Source organism: Chrysochloris asiatica, unplaced genomic scaffold (genome assembly GCF_000296735.1).
Source record: "Chrysochloris asiatica unplaced genomic scaffold, ChrAsi1.0 scaffold00169, whole genome shotgun sequence".
NCBI classification, from domain to species: Eukaryota; Metazoa; Chordata; class Mammalia; order Afrosoricida; family Chrysochloridae; genus Chrysochloris; species Chrysochloris asiatica.
This window is the reverse complement of record NW_006408687.1, coordinates 3,326,039-3,345,373: the sequence shown is the minus strand read 5'-3', so window position 1 is coordinate 3,345,373 and position 19,335 is coordinate 3,326,039.

Here is a 19,335-nt window from a genome sequence, read left to right as displayed (position 1 = left end):
TTGTGCCCCATCAGCAAATGAAAGTCCAAAAAATTTTGATCTATTCACATCATTAAGGTTAACCCTACATTGAGGACTCAGCTTTTCTCTAGTGGTATTTTAAGTACTTTCCAACCTCAGGAGCTCACCTGAACTGTATCAGACAGTGCTCATCCCATCATTCATAAGGTTTTCAGGTGCTAACCTTTCAGAAGTGGTCTGCCTGTCCTTCTTTCTAGTCTGTAAGCTTCACTGAAATCTAACATGGGTGACTCACTTAAATTTGAAATACCAGTGGCTTCATTTTCAGCATCACAGAAACACAGAAGCTAGCACAGTGCCTCAAACTGACAGAAGAGTGTTGGAAGCAATATGTAACTGACACAAAATACTGTTCTCATGAAATACATTATAATGCATTGCAAAATTAATGATGGTTTACTTTGACAAATATTGTCTTTAAGAAAATACAATTTACTTAAGACATCTAATTTCTTTATTCTATTTAAAGAAATCCCTTCATGGTGCAAATGATTAAGTGTTTGGCTGTTAACTGAACAATTAGTAGCGGAGATGCACCTTGAAAGAAAGGTCTTTGAATTACCTCAAAAAAAAAAAAAAAAAAAAAAAAAATTAACTGCTTTAAATCCCAGGAAGCACATTTCTGCTCTGATAAGCATTTGCTTACATTAACTGGAATTGAATCAACAAGACCTCTTTATTAGGTTTATTTTATTTAAAAGTATAAATAACTGGAAATACTTTTATTTTTTGAGGAAATAAGGAATTTGATTGTTTTTGCTACATTTTTTAATCTTAATATGCATTATGGCTGTTCAATGTCTTTTGATGACTTATTAATACATTAAAACTAAAAATATTTCATAGTTCAATGTGTTTAGAAACTTTGCTTTAACTCTTTAGTAATCAGTAACATTAATTAGTAGTTTGGCTAGATTTGTCTTATCAGTGTGTATGAATCTTCAATACAGAAAGAGTCTATTTTTTCATTGAATAACAGAGAAAATTGACTAGTGAATACTGAGTGGAGGGGGCAGGCTTTGGTCACATTTCCCAAAGGAACTCAGGATTTTTAAGGGACAAAATGAAGACACCTGTGTACACAGAAAATCAGGTGGGTTTGAGTGAGAGATTTGACTTGGCCTATATCCTAATCCCCTTTATGATGGATCAGTGACCAGAACTAGGTTTGGAATATTGGACATTAGTATATAATATCTTGCACAAGTTTGCCAGCAGTGTCTCAAAGTTGGAGGCTTAGTATCAGCCACATTTCTTAGAATGTGCCAAGTGTAACCAAGAAAGGTCAAATTTGATAAGGTCAAGGATAAAAGCAGTTCCAAAATTTGGTGAAAGGTGAGAGGCAATGCAATGAGAGTTAGATTAGCAGTAAAGTAGAATAAAGCTAGTGTGTAAGTGCAAAAGTTCTGGGAGTTTAATGTTAACTTACCAAAATAACAACAACAAAAGTACAATGGGCCAGTATTGGGATTTGAACCAACTATATGGTTCAAAGACAGACTAGGAAGAAAGAGTGACGAACTACTTCCGAATCACTAGTCACTGAAAACCTTATGAATTGCAGAGAAACACTGTCAGATACAGGGCTAGAAAATAAGCCCCTCAGGTTGGAAGGCACTCAAAATGCGACTGGGGAAGAGATGCCTCCTCAAAGTGGAGTTGACCATGATGATGTGAATAGAGCTAAGCTCATGGGAGAAAAGCCCATAGAACCTTCATTTGCTGATGGGGCACAACTCAAAATGAAGAGAAACAGCTGTAAACATCCATTGAAAATCAGAACATGGAATGTACGAAGTATGAATCTGGGGAAATTGGAGGTTGTCAAAAATGAAATGGAACGCATCAACATCGATATCTTAGGCATTAGTGAGCTGCTACTTTATACAGTCTTAACATTTATTTAGGCTTCATTAAAACAACAGCAACCCCATTTTATAAAGATCACAACTTTGGAAGATCTTTCAGAAGTGCCAAGATTTTATTTCAAGTTCCACAAAAGGATTGATTTTATAGAAAATAGTTGGTAGAGACATATGGCTTCTCCTTTTTTGATGAATGCTATTTTTCACTTCTGTTTATTTTAAGTGCTTCATTACTTAAAAGAGTAGAACTAGTTGCATCATTTGAAAATATGGTGAGCAGTTTACAGGAGGCAAAAGATTTTGTGGTGAATTAGGGGATATAAATGGTATAGCAGGCATCAAAATTCAGAACTTTGCGTTTATAGAAGATGCACAGATCATCCCCCCTCCACTTTTTTTAAAAATCATTTTATATTGTGAATTGAGTGAAGGTTTACAGAGCAGATCATCAGTTTCACATCCAACAGATCATATACTTTGTTTCATTATACGGTTGCAATCCCCTTAATGCACCAACAGTTAACATCATTTACCTCTATTCACTCCAACCACTGCATTCCTCTCTGTATCTCCCACTACCCCCATTTTCCTCTGCCAACCTGTCTCTGGTCAATTCATGTCTATCCTTCAGCGCATGTATAAAACAAAAACCTCACAGGGATATATACTTGTTTAAACAACCACAGGGCATATTCTGGAAGCCAGTTTCTTGGCCACCATCATACAGCGTTTCTCTTTCCATGAGTCTAGAGCCCTCATATGCTCAATCTCTCCATGTCATCACCTCTGCCTCCATCTCAGGTGTTGCTGCTTCTCTTGATGGTCCTAGGGTCTTCTGTTTCTTGAATATAAGATTAATCACTCCCCCTTTTTGGATACACAACCTCTACCTTTAAAGTAGTGACAATCACATTACTTATGATAACAATTACTCACTATTGATTGAATCAATGAACCCCATCCCTATTGCCTTTTACCCAACTTATCTAGACAAGAAGAAAACTATTCAGTGGGGATTCTACCTTCCCTTGCACACTTTGAAACTAAACTTCCTCTTGAAAACTTGTCAGTCAGCCACTTTATGCTTTTTTAGCACCTCCCCACCCCCATGTTAGGTAAACAAAGTCTGCTTTGGCTGTCCATATCAACCCTGTATACAGAGGGGATAGGTTTGATCCTTGATGTGAAGACACCTTCCCTCTTGGTTGGTATTTTGAGCTACTAGCTCTGGTAGCGTAGTGGTTACGAATCGGGCTGCAAACCTTAAGGTCAGTGGTTCGAAACTACCAGCCGCTCCGTGGGAGAAAGATGAGGCTTTCTACTCCCGTAAAGATTTACACCCTCGGAAACCCTGTACAGGGTCGCTATGGGTCGGAACCGACTCGACGGCACTTAACAACAACAACAACAATATGCATAAGTATAGGTCAAGTTCATCAAATTGTAGCAATTTACACTTGCTTCCTTTATTAAATTTCTTTAACTCCTATAATTGGGTTCTGATCTTCAAGCCATTGACGTTAGGTCAAATGGGTATTGTCTGCAAGTTTGGGCATTCTTATGCATCTCCCTTCACTTCATATCAGCTGGACACTTCACTTTCAGCTCTAACCCTCTGTGGCTAGGTCCTTGTCCTTGGTCTCAGGAGTCCCCAAGTCTTACTACACTTCAGACCAACCAGCCCTTCCTCTTCTCTCTCTCATTTCAAGGTCAATGAGAGTCTATGGAACATGCTCAAACTCAGCTCATATCTTCATTACTGCCTTTCTCCCTCTTTTACTCACAAGTAGAGCAACACAGTCACCAGCAAGCTTATGTGCCTGCTCATGTGTTTCCATTGAGTTTCAATTTTGGAGGTGGGTTTTCCCTGAAGGGACTTGATTGCTTGCCTTGATGGCTCTCCGGGAAACAACTTCCTTGTTCTTGTAGCCAATCAGACTGCCGTTTTTATTTTTGATTTTTCCTGCAAATATTTCTTTCAAGAAGTATCTTCTGTTCCTCTAGCTATTCTGTATGTCCTTTCAAGTGGGGATGTCCCACCTCAGAAGGTTCTGGATGAGGCTCAGGGTTCCACCTACGGTTCTGTACACTACAAAGGCTTTGCAGTAGCCTATTTCACTGGGCGAGTTCTAGAATCTCTTTAAAGTATTCCAATCAGTTATAAGCTGAAGACAGGCTTACAAGTTTTCTGTGATCATATTTACTGATATTCCTTTCTATCCCATTCAAGTGTCTATTTTGCAATAGTAGGCAAGTAAACCAATATCAATAAGACAGTCAGGCATCTTAACATTATTTCCCCTCTTTCACTCATTCAGATTATGCCTTGATCTCTGTATCCCTATTATTATAGTCTTGATTGATGAAATCCAATTGATCCTTCAGAGGTTTTCAATTATCCAGCTTGAATATTCTTTGTTGTTTCTTTTTTATTTATTGTTTATCTAAATCATTGGGTTGAATATTATCAGTACCATAACAGCTATCATAATAGCTTTAAAAATAAATCAGTGCTTTCTTGTTCATATGGCATAGCTTAATGGTTTAACTTTTAAAAATATATTTAAAATAGAACATCTCCTTATGAAAACATAAACAATCTTTTAAAAAAGTTCTTATGGTTGCTTAGTATAGCACCAACCAAAATATAGCTTGAACTATATTTCCCAGAATTCATTTTTTCTTATGTTTCTGCTTAGAGTAGGCTACAACAAAGATACCTGTACAAGATGTGGAAGACAAATGTCAAGCATCAGCCATTTGTAGTTTATATATGTTATTGATTCACATCCTTGATGGGAGGCAACAACTGCCTCTGCAACTGTTCCAACCATTCCTCAGATGTTCCTTTGCCTTTTCTAACTCCTGAGCTGGGTGTGTGTTGTTTAGCTTCATGAAGAAGGGTGCTAGTTTCTGTAAAGCTGTAGAAGCCCAAACACCTTAAAGTCAGAGGCAAAGGGTTTCAGCCCTCATTTTCAGTTCAAGTTCAAGTTCAAGTTTGTGGATTCCACTTTGCTCTTGTTCTTCCCCTGTTAAGTCCGTCTTCCATTTCTGACTACTAATCAAATTTCTGTAATAATTGCACATGTGTATGTATAGATGTTGTTGTTGCTAAGTGCCGTGGAATAGGTTCTAGCTCATAGGCACTCTATATAGAATTTCTGAGGAATGGTTGATAGGTTTAAATCACTGGCCTCATGGTTAGCAGTTCAGTGCTTATCTTACAGCACCATACCAGGACTCTTTCTACATGAAAGTATATCTCTATCTCAATATGTATAACTTTGTCTATATCTATAGGAAGAATTGATACATTCTAATTATAGTGTTGCTGAAGAATATTGAATATACCATGGACCATCAAAAGAATGAAATCAGTCTTAGAAGAAATACAACTATATTACTTTTTAGAAGTGAGAATGACCAGACTTTGGCTTGCTTATTTGGGACACATTATAAGGAAAGATCAATTCCTTTTTTTGAAAAAAATTGTTTTAAGGTTTCTATTGTGTATTGCGTGAAAGTTTACAGGGAAGATTGTCAGTTTTACATTCAATAATTAGTTCTCTCTCTTTTTTTAAAAAAAAAAACAACACTTGTTGTTGTTGTTGTTGTCAGGTGCCATCGAGTCAGAACTGACTCATAGTGACCCCATGCACAGCAGAACAAAACACTGCCCGATCCTGGGCCAACCTCACTACCGCTGCCACACTTGACACCATCAATGATGCCACCTGGCCAATCCGTCTCGTTGGGTGTCTTCCTCTTTTTCTCTGACCCTCCATCTTACCCAGCATGACATCCTTCTCCAGTGACTGTTCCCTCCTGACAACATGTCCAAAGTATGAGAGATGAAGTTTATCCATCTTGGCCTCCAAGAAGCACTCTGGCTGCACTTCTTCCAAAACAGATCTTTTGGTTCTTAAAACACTAAGGCATATAAAATAATTTACACCATCAAAGGGCAACTTCTGCACGTCTGCCTCCTGGCCACCATCTCTTAGACCCTCTCTTTCCATGAATCTAGAGTCCTCAGCTGCACTCTCTCTTCATGGCCCCATCTCTGCCCCCATCTCTGGTGTCGCTGCTTCTCTGGACAAGGTCTTGAATTCCACTTGGCTCTTCTTCCTTGATGATCCTAGGGTCTTTTGCTTCTGGACTGAAAGATTAACCACTCCCCCATTTTTGTTACAATACTTCTACATTTACAGTTGTGAGTGTCTTAAACAATTATGATAACAATTACTCACTATTGAATCATAAGAATCTTATCCCCATCTCTTTTAACCAGACTCATCTAGACAAGATGAAAATTATTCAGTGGGGACTCTTTTGTCCCCCACACACTCTTAGACTAAACTTACTGTTGAACCTTTGTAAGCCAGTCACTTTGTGCCTTTATTGCCCTTAATTTTAGGTAGCCAATGTCTAAAATGTCTATCACTATCTACAGTTGGGATAACATTGATACTTGACATGAAGACTCCTTGATATGAAGACTCCTTCCCTTTCTGTGGGTATTTAGTTACTACCTCCATGAGTAAGGATCTCTGGTAGTGTAGTGGTTATGAATCGGGCTGTGAACCGCAAGGTCAACACTTTGAAACTACGAGCTGTTCCAAAGCAGAAAGATGAGGTTTTCTGCTCTCATAAAGATTTACTGCCTCGGAAACCCTGTACAGGGTCGCTATGAGTTGGAACCAACTCCAACCACCAACACCACCACCTCCATGAGTATCACAATCAAATATCACAGCAAAATGTGCAAAGATCTGGAGTCAGAAAACCAAAATGAAAGAACATGGTCAGGATTTCTCAAGCTGGGGGAATTGAAGAAAAAAAATCCAAGCCTTTACTTTCATTATTGAAGAATTCTCTGGGCAAATTATTGAATGATGCAGTGATGCAGAAAGCATCACACACACACAAAAAATGATAGAAGGAATATACAGAGTCACTGTACCAAGAGGAAATGGTTAATGTTCGACTGTTTCAAGAGGTAACATATGATCAAGAACAAATGATACCGAAGGTAGAAGTCCAAGGTGCATAGAAGGAATTGGTAAAGAACAAGGGACCAGGAAGTGATGGAACGTAAATTGAAATCTTCCAAGAAAGTGAAGCAGTACTGGAGGCAGTCACACATCTCTGCCAATAAATTTGGAAGACAACTATCTGGCTGACTGATTGGAAGAGATCCACATTTGTGCCCATTCCAAAGAGAGATGACCCAATGGAATACAGAATTCATGGGAAAATATCTTTGATATCCCATGTGAGTGAAGTTTTACTAAAGGTAATACAGAAATGACTGCAAGAATACATTGAGAGCGAACTTCCAGAGGTTCAAGACAGATTCATAAGAGAACATAAAACGAGGAACATCATTGCTGATGTCAGATAGATCGTGACTGAAAGCAGAGAACACCAGAAAGATGATTACCTGTTCTTTATTGACTGCGCAAAGGCTTTTGATTGTGTGGAACATGACAAGCTAAAGACAACATTGTGAAGTATAAGTATTCTTGAACACTTAATTGTGCTCATGAATAATCTGTACATGAACAGATGTGCAAAAAACAGGCAGTTGTTTGAACAGAACATAGGCATGCTGAATGGATTAAAATTAAGAAAGGTGTGTGACAGAGTTATATTCTTTCACCATACTTATTTAACCTCTATGCTGGGCAAACGATCTGAGAAGCTGGGTTATATGAAGAAAAACTTGGCATCAGAATTGGAGGAAGACTCATTAACAACCTGTGATATGCAGATGATACAGCCTTGCTTTCTGAAAGTGAAGAAGACTTAAAATATTTACTGATGAAGATGAAAGAGCACAACCTTCAGTATGAACTACATTCTTATCAATGGAGAAAAGATTAAAGTTGTCAAGGACTTTCTTCTTGGATCAACTATCAACACTCATGGAAGCAGCAGTCAAGAAATCAAATGACATATTGCATTATTCAAATCTGCTACACAAGACCTTTTTAAAAGTGTTGAAGAAGAAAGATGTCAGCTTGAGGACTAAGGTGCACCTGACCCAAGGCATGATATTTGTAATCACTTCATATACATGCAAAAGCTGGATAGTGAATATGGAAGATAATAGAATAATTGATGCTTTTGAGTCATGGTGTGGGAGGAGAATATTGAAAGTGCCATGGGCTACTAAAAGAACCAACAGATCTGTGTTGGAGGAAGTGCAGCCAGAGTGCTCCTTGGAGACCAGGATGGCCAAACTTCGTCTCTCATACTTTGGGCATATTGTCAGTCACTGGAGAAGGATATCATGTTTGGTAAAGTGGAGGATCAATGAAAAAGAGGAAGGACCCCCCAGCGACATGGATTGGCAGAGTGGCAGCATCAATGGGCTCAAGTGTGGCAACGACTGTGAGGTTGGCCCTGAATTGGGCAGTGTTTGTTCTGTTGTGCATAGGGTTGCTGTGAGTCAGTACTGACTCGATGGCGCTTAACAATAACAACAAAGTCGAGGTCTGATTATCAAGCCATCGAGGCTAGATCAAATGGGTACTGTGTGCAAATTTGGGTGTTCTTTTATGCCTCCTCTCACTTCATATTAGCTGGATGCTTCACTTTCAGTTATAGCTCTCTGTAGCTCTGTTCTTGCCCATAGTTTCAGATGTCCCTATGTCAAACCACACTTTGGACCAATCAACCCTTTCTCTTATCTCTCTCATCTTCAGTTCAAAGGGAGTCTGTGGAACGTTGTTGAACTCAGCCCATTTCTTCATTGCTGCCTTTCCCCTTCTTTCACTCAGCCCTAGACCAACATGGGCACAAGTAAGCTTACATGACTGCCCGTGTGTTGAGTTTCAGTCTTAGAGGAGGGTTTTTCCTGAAGGAACTTCACTGCTTGCCTTGATGGCTTCCCAGCAAACAACTTACTTATTCTTGTACTTGCCAGTCATACTGCCATTTTTGTTTTGTTTTTTTCCTGATGATCTTTCTTTGAAGATGTATCTTCTGTCACTCTAGCTGTTCCAGGCAGGACTGCTTGTTCATTCTAGCGGAAATATCCCACCTCAGAAGGTTCTGGATAGGGCTCAGGATTTCACCTAAGGTCCTATACACTGTAAGGGCTCTGCAGGAGACCTATTTCACTGGGAAAGTTCTAAAACCCCTTTTAGGTGTTCCAATCAGTTATAGGCTGAAGACAGGTTTACAAGCTTTCTGTAATCATGTTTCCCAACATTCCTTTCTATCTAACTCGTTTCCATTTTACAATAGTAAACAAGGGAAACCAATATACATAAGTCAGTCAGCATCTTAGTATTAGTTCCCCTCTTCAAACTATGCCCTGGTCCCTGTATCATAGACCCCTGCTGTTCCAAGGTTGAGCATGCATCACTATTTACCTCTGTCCCATTTAGCCCATGCAAATCTGTCTCAGTGTTCCCCTATCTACCTTGTTCTTTTGTACTCCCCTCCCCAACACCCGAACTATGATGTGTCTGTCCCTATCCTATCCTGTACTCTACCATTGCCTCCCTCCAACTCCTCCACATGCCTCCACTCCAACCGCATTGGTAATCAACAAAGTTTTTTTTTTTTTTTTTTTTTCATTTTAGCATGGGTATCATTCTTAAGCTTTTACAATAATGGTCTTATGCAATATTTTTCCTTTTGTGGCTGACAATTTCACTTAACATAGTATCATCAAGATTCATCTATGTTATATGGTGGCTTTCAGCTTCCTTGTTATTCTTCAAGATAGCATAATATTCCATTGTGTGTATGTACCATAGTTTGTTTATCCATTCTTCCATTGATGGGCACTTAGGCTGTTTCCATCTTTTTGCTATTGTGAATAGAGCTGCTATGAACCTTGGTGTGCATATATCTACTCGTGTTATGGCTCATATTTGTTGTGGATATATACCAAGTAGAGGACTTGTTGGATAATATGGTATTTCAATTTCCAACTTTCTGAGGAAGGGCCATAATATTTTCCAGAGTGATTTGACCATGTTGTATTCCTACCAGTATTGTAGGTGTGTGCCAGTCTCTCCACATCTTTGCCAGCATTTATTATCCTCTGCATTTTTGAACTTCGTTGTTATTGCTAGTGTGAGATGATATCTCATTGTTGTTTTGATTTGCATCTATCGGCTAATGATCATGAACGTTTCTTCATATGTTTGTTGGCTGCTCAAATGTTTTCTTTGGTCAAGTGTCTGTTCATGTCCTGCAACCAATTTTTAACTGGGTTACTTGTCTTTTTCTTGTAGTGGTACTGTAATTTCCTATATATTATAGAAACTAGTCCCTTGTCTGATATGACATTGCAAAAGATTTTTTCCCATTCTGCCGGCTTCCTTTTCACTCTTTTAGTGAAATTCTTTGATGCACACAGTTTCTAATTTTTAAAACATTTCATTCATCTATTTTGTCATATGTTGTTTGTATAATTTTCACAAGGTTTTGTAATCTGTGTGTTCCCATGATTGTTGGTGTTGTTTGGTGCCATCGAGTCAGTACCGACTCATAGTGACCTTATGCACTGCCTGATCTGGGGAAATACTGCCTGATCTAGGGACAGCCTCACAATTGTTGCCACACTTGAGCTCATTGATGCTGCTACCACTTTGCCAATCCATCTTACTGGGGGGTCTTCCTCTTGTTCTCTAACCTTCAACACTACCAAACATGATATCCTTTTCCAGCAACTGGTACCCCCTGACAATATGTCTGAAATACAAGAAACGAATTTTGGCTATCCTGTCCTCCAAGGAGCACTCTAGCTGAACATTGTCCAACACAGATCTGTTGGTTCTTTTGGCAATCCATGGCACTTTGAATATTCTCTTCCAACACCATATCTCAAGAGCAGCAATTCTTCTATGATCTTCCTTATTCACTGTCCAGCTTTTGCATGTATATGAGGTTATTGAAAACACCGTTGCTTGGGTAAAGCAAATCTTAGTCTTCAAGCTCTTCTTTTATCTTCAACACTTTTAAAAAGGTCTTGTGCAGCAGATTTGCTTAGTGCAATACGTTGTTTGATTTCTTGATGGCTGCTTCCATGAGTGTTGTTAGTTGATTCAAGAACAATGAAGTTTTTGACAACTTTAATTTTTTCTCCATTGATAAGAATGTTCTTTAATGGTCCAGTGGTGAGAATTTTTGTTTTCTTTACATTGAAATGCAATCCTTACTGAAGGCTGTACTCTTTGATTTTCATCAGTAAATATTTTAAGTCTTCTTCACTTTCAGAAAGCAAGGTTGTATCATCTGTATATCGCAGGTTGTTAATGAGTCTTCCTCCAATCTTGATGTCACATTTTTCTTTTTATAACCCAGCTTCCCAGATTATTTGCTCAACATACAGGTTGAATAAATATATTGAAAGAGTACAACCCTGTCACATACCTTTCTTAATATTAAATCATTCAGTATTCCCACGTTCTGTTCAAACAACTACCCTTTGGTCCATGTACAGATTCCTCATGAGCACAATTAAGTGTTTCAGAATATTCATACTTCATAATGTTGTCCATAGCTTGTCATGATCCACACAGTCAAAAACCTTTGCATAGTCAGTAAAGCACAGGTAATCATCTTTCTGATATTCTCTGCTTTCAGCCAAGATCCATCAGACATTAGCAATGATATCCCTCGTTCCATGGCCTCTTCTGAATCCGGCTTGAACTTCTAGAAGTTCTTTGTCATAATATGCTTGTAATCATTTCTTTATTACCTTTAGTAAAACTTTACTCACATGGGATATCAAAGATATTGTCCAATGATTTTCGCATTCCATTGTATCACTTCTCTTTGGAATGGGCACTAATTATGGATCTCTTCCAATTAGTGTGCCAGATAATTTTCTTTTAAATTTCTTGGCATAGATGATTGAGTGCCTCCTGTGCCGCCTTACTTTCTTGAAAGATTTCAATTTTTATTCTGTCAATTCCTAGTGCCTTGTTCTTTGCCAGTTCTTCCAATGCACCTTGGACTTCTTCCTTCATAACCGTTATCTCTTGATCATATGCTACCTCTTGAAATGGTTGAACATCAACCATTTCTTTTCCGTACAGGGACTCTGTGTATTCCTTCCATTTTCTTTTTGATGCTTTCTGCATTATTCAGTAATTTGCCCAGACAATCCTTCAATCATGAAAATCAAGGCTTAAATTTTTTCTTCAGTTCACCTAGTTTGAGAAATGCTGAGCATGTTCTTCCTTTTTGGTTCTCTGACTTCAGATCTTTGCATATTTTATTGTAATATTTAACTTTATCTTCTCAAGCTGAACTTTGAAATTTTATGTTCAGCTCTTGTACACCCTCATTTCTTCCATTTGCTTAAGCATCTCTATACTGGAGAGCAAGTTTCAGTGTCTCTTCTGACATCCATTTTGACCTTTGCCTTCTTTCTTGTCTTCTTAATGATTTTTTGCTTTCTTCCTGTATGATGTTCTTGATGTCATCCCACAACTCTGGTCTTCAGTCTTTAGTGTTTAATGTATAAAATCTGTTCTTCAGATGAGCTTCAAATTCAAGTTGGATATATTCATTGTCATATTTTGGCTCTCATAGACTTCTTTTCCTTTTTTTCAGCTTTAGCTTGAATTTGCATATGAGCAATTGATGGTCTGTTCCACAATCTGCCCCTGACCTTGTTTTGACTGATGATATGGAGTTTTCCCTTGTCTCTTTGCACAGATGCAGTCAATTTGATTTTTATGTATTCCATCTGGCAAAGTCCATGTGTATTCAACTCTTATGCTGTCTAAAGTCCATGTGTATTCAACTCTTATGCTGTCTAAATAAGGTATTTGAAATGCACAAATCACTGGTTTTGCAGAGTTCTATCATGAGATCTCCAGCCTCATTTCTATCACCAAGGCTATACTTTCCAACTACTGATCCTTCCTCTTTGCTCCCAACCTTTGCATTTGAATCACCACTAATGATCAATACATCCTTTTTGCATGTTTGAATAATTTCAGATTGAATAATCTGGTAGCCTTCTTTTATTTCCTCCTCACTGGCTTTAATGTATCGTAAATAAATTTGAATAATAGTGGTATTAATTGGTCTTTCCTGTAGGTACATGGATATTATCCTATCACAGACAATGTTGTACCTCATGACTGATCTGGATATGTTCTTTTTTTTTTTTTGCTCTATTGTAAACTATATGATATTTTACATGAGAGAACTTTAGTTTTACATTCATTCTGTTGTATATCGTTTCATTGCCATGGTTCCAATTCCCTCCATGCATCATCAACTGACCAAAGGGTATACCCTACAAACCTGCCCCCTACACTCCCCCTCCCCCCCTCCCGAGTCTTCAGCACACAGTCCCTCTCCCTCTCTGGAGGATATGTTCTTTTTGACAATGAATGTAACACCATTCCTCTTCAATTTGTCATTTCTGCCATAGCAAACCATGTGGTTGTCAGATTCAAAATGGCCAACACCAGTCTGTTTCAGCTCACTAATGCCTAAGATATTGATGTTTATGTGTTTCACTTCATTTTTGAGAATTTCTAATTTTTCTAGATTCTTGCTTTGTACATTCCATGTTCCGATTATTCATGCATGTTTACAGCTGTTTCTCTTCATTTTGAGTTGTGCCCCATCAGCGAATGAAGGTCCTGCTGGCTTTTCATCCATGGGCTTTACTCCATTCATGTTATCATAATCTACTTTGAGGAGGCAGCTCTTCCCCAGTCACATTTTGAGTGTCTTCCAACCTGAGGGGCCCATTTTCGGCACTATATCTTACAGTGTTTCTCTGCTATTCATAATGTTTTCTGTGACTAAATATTCAGAAGTAGTTTTTCACTCCTTTTTCCTAGTCTGTCTTCGTCTGGAAGCTCATCTGAAACCTGTCCACCATGGGTGACCCTTCTATTTAAAATACTGGTGGCATAGCTTTCAAAATCACTTCAACTCACAAGCCACCACAGTATGACAAATTGACAGATGATTGGCGGGTTCCAGGATTAGAGCCCTTAAATTTGTCCCTAGTTTTTCATTGATAACCTTTATAATTCTGGGATTCACATTTTGGTCTATAGTCCATGTTGAGTTGGACTTTCTGTATGTCTTGAGGTAAAGGTCTTGTTTCAATCTTTTGCATATCGATTTCCAGTTCTGCCAGCACCATCTGTTGAACAGACTGTATCTTTCCCACTCAATGTACTTTGGCCATTTGTCAAAGATCAGTTGGCTGCATGTGGAAGGGTTAATTTCTAGATTCTCATTTCTTTCTATTTATCTATGTATCTTTCATTGTACCAGTACCAAGTTGTTTTGACCACTGTAGCCATGTAGTAAATTTTGGAGTCAGGGAGTGAGAGGTTTCCAACTTTGTTCTTCTTAAGCAGTGCTTTGCTTATTCTGGGTCTCTTTCCTTCCCATATAAAGTTTGTAAATGTTTTTTCCATCTCTCTAAAGAATGTTGTTGGAATCTGGATTGGCATTGCATTATGTATGTAGATTGCTTTGGGTAGTATTGACATCTTCACAATGTTAAGTCTTCTTATCCAGAGGCATGGTATAGTCTTCCAATATTATTTGTGTTTTTAGGTTTCTTGTAGTAGTGCTTTGTAGTTTTCCTATATAGGTCCTTTGCTTCTCTGGTTACATTTATTCCATTATTCCTAAATACTTCATCCTTTGGGTGGCTATTGTAAATGATATTGCTTCCCTAATTTCCTTTTCACCATTTTCATTATTGTTGTTGTTGTTGTGTGCCGTGGAGTCGGTTCTGACTCATAGCAACCCTGTATAGGGTTTCCAAGGCTGTAAATCTTTACAGGAGCAGAAAGCCTCATCTTTCTCCTACAGAACAGCTGGTAGTTTCGAACTGCTGACCTTGTGGTTTGCAGCCTGATTCAGAACCACTATGCTACCAGAGCTCCTTCATTATTGTAGTGTAGAGGAATCCAACTGAGTTTTGTATGTTGATCTTGTACCCTGCTACCTTGCTAAAATTTCCAATGAGTTCCAGTAGTTTTTTTTTGCATAGATTTTCTATGTATAGAATCATGTCATCTACAAATAGAGTTTTTATACTTCTTTTTTCCCAATTTGGATAACTTTAATTTCCCTATCTTGCCTTAACGCTCTTGCTAAGACTCCAAAACAATATTGGACAGGAGTGGTGATAAAGGCCATTCTTGTCTGGTACCTGTTCACAAGGGGAAGGCTTTCAGTTTCTCTCCATTAAGAATGATGTTAGCTGTTGGTTTTGTATGCATGCTCTTAATTATGTTGAGGAATTCCCCTTCAATTCCTGCTTTGCTGAGTGTTTTTATCAGGAATGGATGTTGGATTTTTTCAAATGCCTTTTCTGTATCAATTGATAAAATCATGTGGTTCTTTTCTTTTTTCTTATTTATATGGTGGATTACATTGATTGTTTTTCTGATGTTGAACCATCTTTGCATCCCTGGTATGAATTTCACTTGGTCATGATGTATTATCTTTCTGATGTGCTGTTGAATTCTGTTGTCTAAGATTTTGTTGAGAATTTTTGCATCTATTTTCATGAGGGGTATCGGTGCATAATTTTTCTTCTTATTGTTGTCCTTCCCTGGATATGGTATGAGGTTTATGCTTGCTTAATAGAATGTCTTAGGTAGTTTTCCATCCTCTTCTATATTCTGAAATAATTTGAGTAAAATTGTTGATAGCTCTTCCCTGAATGTTTGGTAAAACTCATCAGTGAAGCCCTCTGAACCTGGAATTTTTGTTGGTTGGGAGTTTTTTGATGACCTGGTTTATTTCTTCCTTTTTTTATAGGTCTGTTCAAGTTTTCTACTTCACTCTGTGTAAGATTAGTTAGTATGTGCTTTTCTAAAAATGTATCCATCTCCTCTATGTTTTCAAATTTATTGGAATACCACTTATCATAATATTCAGGTATTATCCTTTTTATTTCTATTGGTTCTGTTGTGACATCACCCATGTAATTTCTTATATGTGTTATTTGTATCTTCTCCCTCTTTTCTTTCATTAGGTTTGCCAATGGTTTGTCAATTTTTAAAATTCTTTCAAAGAACCAGCTTCTTGTCCTGTTGATTCTTTCTATAATTTTTCTGTGTTTTATCTCATTTATTTTTGCTTTAATCTTTATTATTACCTTTCTTCTGTTGACTCTAGGCTTTCTTTGCTGGTCTGTTTCTAGTTGTTGGAGATTTTGTGTTAATGTGTTGATTTTGGTTCTTTCTTCTTTTTGGATATGTGCATTGAGTGCAATAAACTCTCCCCTCAGCACTGCTTTTGCCGTGTCCCAAAGATTTTGGTATGTTGTGTTTTCATTCTCATTTGTTTCTAGGAATTTTGTGAATTCACATTTTATTTGTTCTACTACCAGTCACTTTTCAGCAGGGTGTTATTCAGTTTCCATGTATTTGACCTTATTTCATTGGTCTTCCTGTTTTTGATTTCTATTTTTATAGCATTGTTGTCTGAAAAAATACTTTGTAGTATTTTGAAGTTTGTAAATTTATGGAGGCTTTTTTTTGTGGCCTAACACCTGGTCTATTCTGGAGAATGTTCCATGTGCACTGGACAAGAATGTGTATTGTGCTGTTGTTGGGTTGAATTTTCTGTACACATCTATGAGGTCCAGTTGGCTGAATGTGTCTTTTAGTTCCTCTATGTCTTTGTCGAATTTCTTTATGGTTGTTTTATGCATTTTTAAAGTGGTGCATTAATATTACCCACTATTATTGTTCACAGAACTCCCTTTAGGATGTTTTGCCTCACAGAGTTGGCTTTGGAAAACTACCTTAGCTCTTTTTATACTAGAATGTTTTGATTACACCATAGTATTTGATTGACAGCTTTGTTGGATAAAAGATTCTTGGTTGGCAGTTTTTTCTTTTAGGGTTTTTATATATGTCTTCCCATTGCCTTCTTGCCTGCATGGTTTCTGATGAGATAACCGAGCTTAATTGGACTTGCTTGCCTTTGTATGTAACACTTCTTTTTTCCCTACCTGCTTTCAGGATTGTCTCCTTATCTTTGATTTTGAAGAGCTTGATTATGATTTGTCTTGGTGATTTTATTTTGGGGTCTATGCTTTCTGGAGTTTGCTGAGCTTCTTGAATGCTTATCTTTTCTCTTTTCAGGATATTAGATGAAATTTTCTTCCAGAAACTATTCAACTATATCCTCTGTGGACTTGTATGATTCTTTCTTCCCAAATGGCAATAATTCTTAAGATATTCCTCTTCATGTTTTCCAATATGAATCTTAGACCTTCTTCATGTTTTTGAATCCCCCTTTTCTGCTTGCTCTTCTGTCTTAGTGGTATTGAGAGATTTGTCTTCTAGTTCATTAGTTCTGGCTTCCATCTTTTCAATTTTACTCCATTGCTCTTTCAGTGTATTGTCAGTTTCTGATATTCTATTATTAATTGTTTGAACCTCTTTCTGTAGGTTTTGAATTGTTTCCAATCCTGTATCTATCTTATTTGATAGTTCCTGTAGTAGTTTCCTGACTTCTTCCTCATTTTTCTCAACTCCATTGTAAAGTGTTTTGATACATTTTATAATTATTTTGCTGAATTCCTTCTCAGGAATTTTCAAAGCCTGCCTTCCTTCCATTATGGAGTGTAGGTCTACCTACAATTGTCTCAGTCATTTTATCTTGTTTCTGGAAATGTGCTGATATGGTCATCATTTTCTGTTTCTTGGGAATATTCAGTAGTTAGCTGTGGCCTTAATATTTAAATGAGTGTGTGTTTTAGTATTTTTTATGCTTTCTGATTGCCTCCACTTAGATGTGATCAGGAGAAGGGCTCCCCTTTTCACTCTTCTTAATACTAGACTCAGAGTAGCTGTTGCAGGTGTTGGCTGCCTACCTGGTGTATGGCAGCTGGTATTGGCTCTTGCCTGTTTTGTGGGATTTTATATGATGTGATTGTAGCTTGACTATACAACAGCAATTGCTGTCTCTTCTTAGTAATATAGGGAAAGAAAGAACCTCCTAAAGGTAAGGAGGGGACCAAAAAACTAAAAAGCAGAAGCAAAAAAGACAGATTGGTTACTGTAGTTTATAATCACAGAAAAGAGAAAAGAAGGAAAAAAAAAATCTGCAACCTACTATGAGTATGGCTTTTATATCTTCTTTTGGCTTCTTGCCTTCAAGGTAGCCTGAGTAATTTCAAGATGCCACTGTTGGCAGTTATGCCATAACTCAGGATTTAATTTTTGGCCTCTTTTGTTTTTAGCCCATGTCTCTTCTGCTCCACAACTCCTGTTCTGGCCTTCTTCCTAGTGATATATAATTCAGTGGCCATTTCGCACTGCCATTTGGTTTTAAGTGGAAACTGCCCTTTTAAATTTTGAGGGGATCTGTGTGCATGCATAGTAGAACTCTCCAGGAGTGGGGTGTCCACTCACTCAGGCATACCCTTTAGTCACCAGAATGGAGGTGTTCAGACAGTTAGAGACCACTGAACAGATAAAAACAAAAAAAAACAAAAAAAGTCCAAACCTTTATCTTCAAGGTTCCATCAGGCATCAGTCCTTGGAAATGATGATCATTCTCCCACTCAGTCTCACCCAAGATGGTGACTCTGGGACCCACTGATCCTGCTGGATTTGAAAGCACAAGATTTCTTACTTCAGCTACAAATTCCACTGGCTATAATTCTTCAAACTTTTAAAATATTACTATAAAGGTGGTTCACAGTTTTGGAACTGTTCCCTGAATCTGCTTCATCCAATATTCTGTGTTATTGCTGACGGAGATCCTCACTGCATTTCTACCCCATCCGTGATCAATTTCTTGAAAAATACATTATATTTGATAGAGTATATAGTCATGTAAATGAGGGAACTGCTCAATGAGATGATTTGACAACACAATATTCAAAACAATAGATTTAATCATATCAACGGTCATGGACCACACAATGTTTCATTCTGTTATACATAAGGTTGCCCTGAGTCTGGCTGACTGGAAAGTAATAACAACAACAACATATGTACACATGTAAGTAAAAAAAAAAATATATTGCTACTAAGGTCACAGTTCATACATGCACAAGTTTACTCCAAACAAAATGTATTTTAATATGTCTCTGTGATCAGTGGAAAGATGCAGACATATTCTCTCAGTCATACACTTATATTAGTCTTGTTAGGGTCACTTCATAAAAGACCTAATCAAATCAGTGGTTTCCCAGGGGATCTGCTGGTCCAGTTAAATACAAGGCAGAGAGCACAGCTCAGAAGATTATGGCAATGGTTTTTGGTGCTCCCAAAGGGGGTGATCTTGATAGACTTTCCCACAGGACACATGATGATCTTTGTAGCTTATGATGAAGAATTTTTTAAAAAAGTGCAGCTGTGAGTTAAAGGTCAGGAAAGTTGTGTCAAGGATTCTTTCTTTTTTAACCCCTTCATGATGATGCACCTACTCATTCTTCAAGGACAACAAGGCCTATCTTATG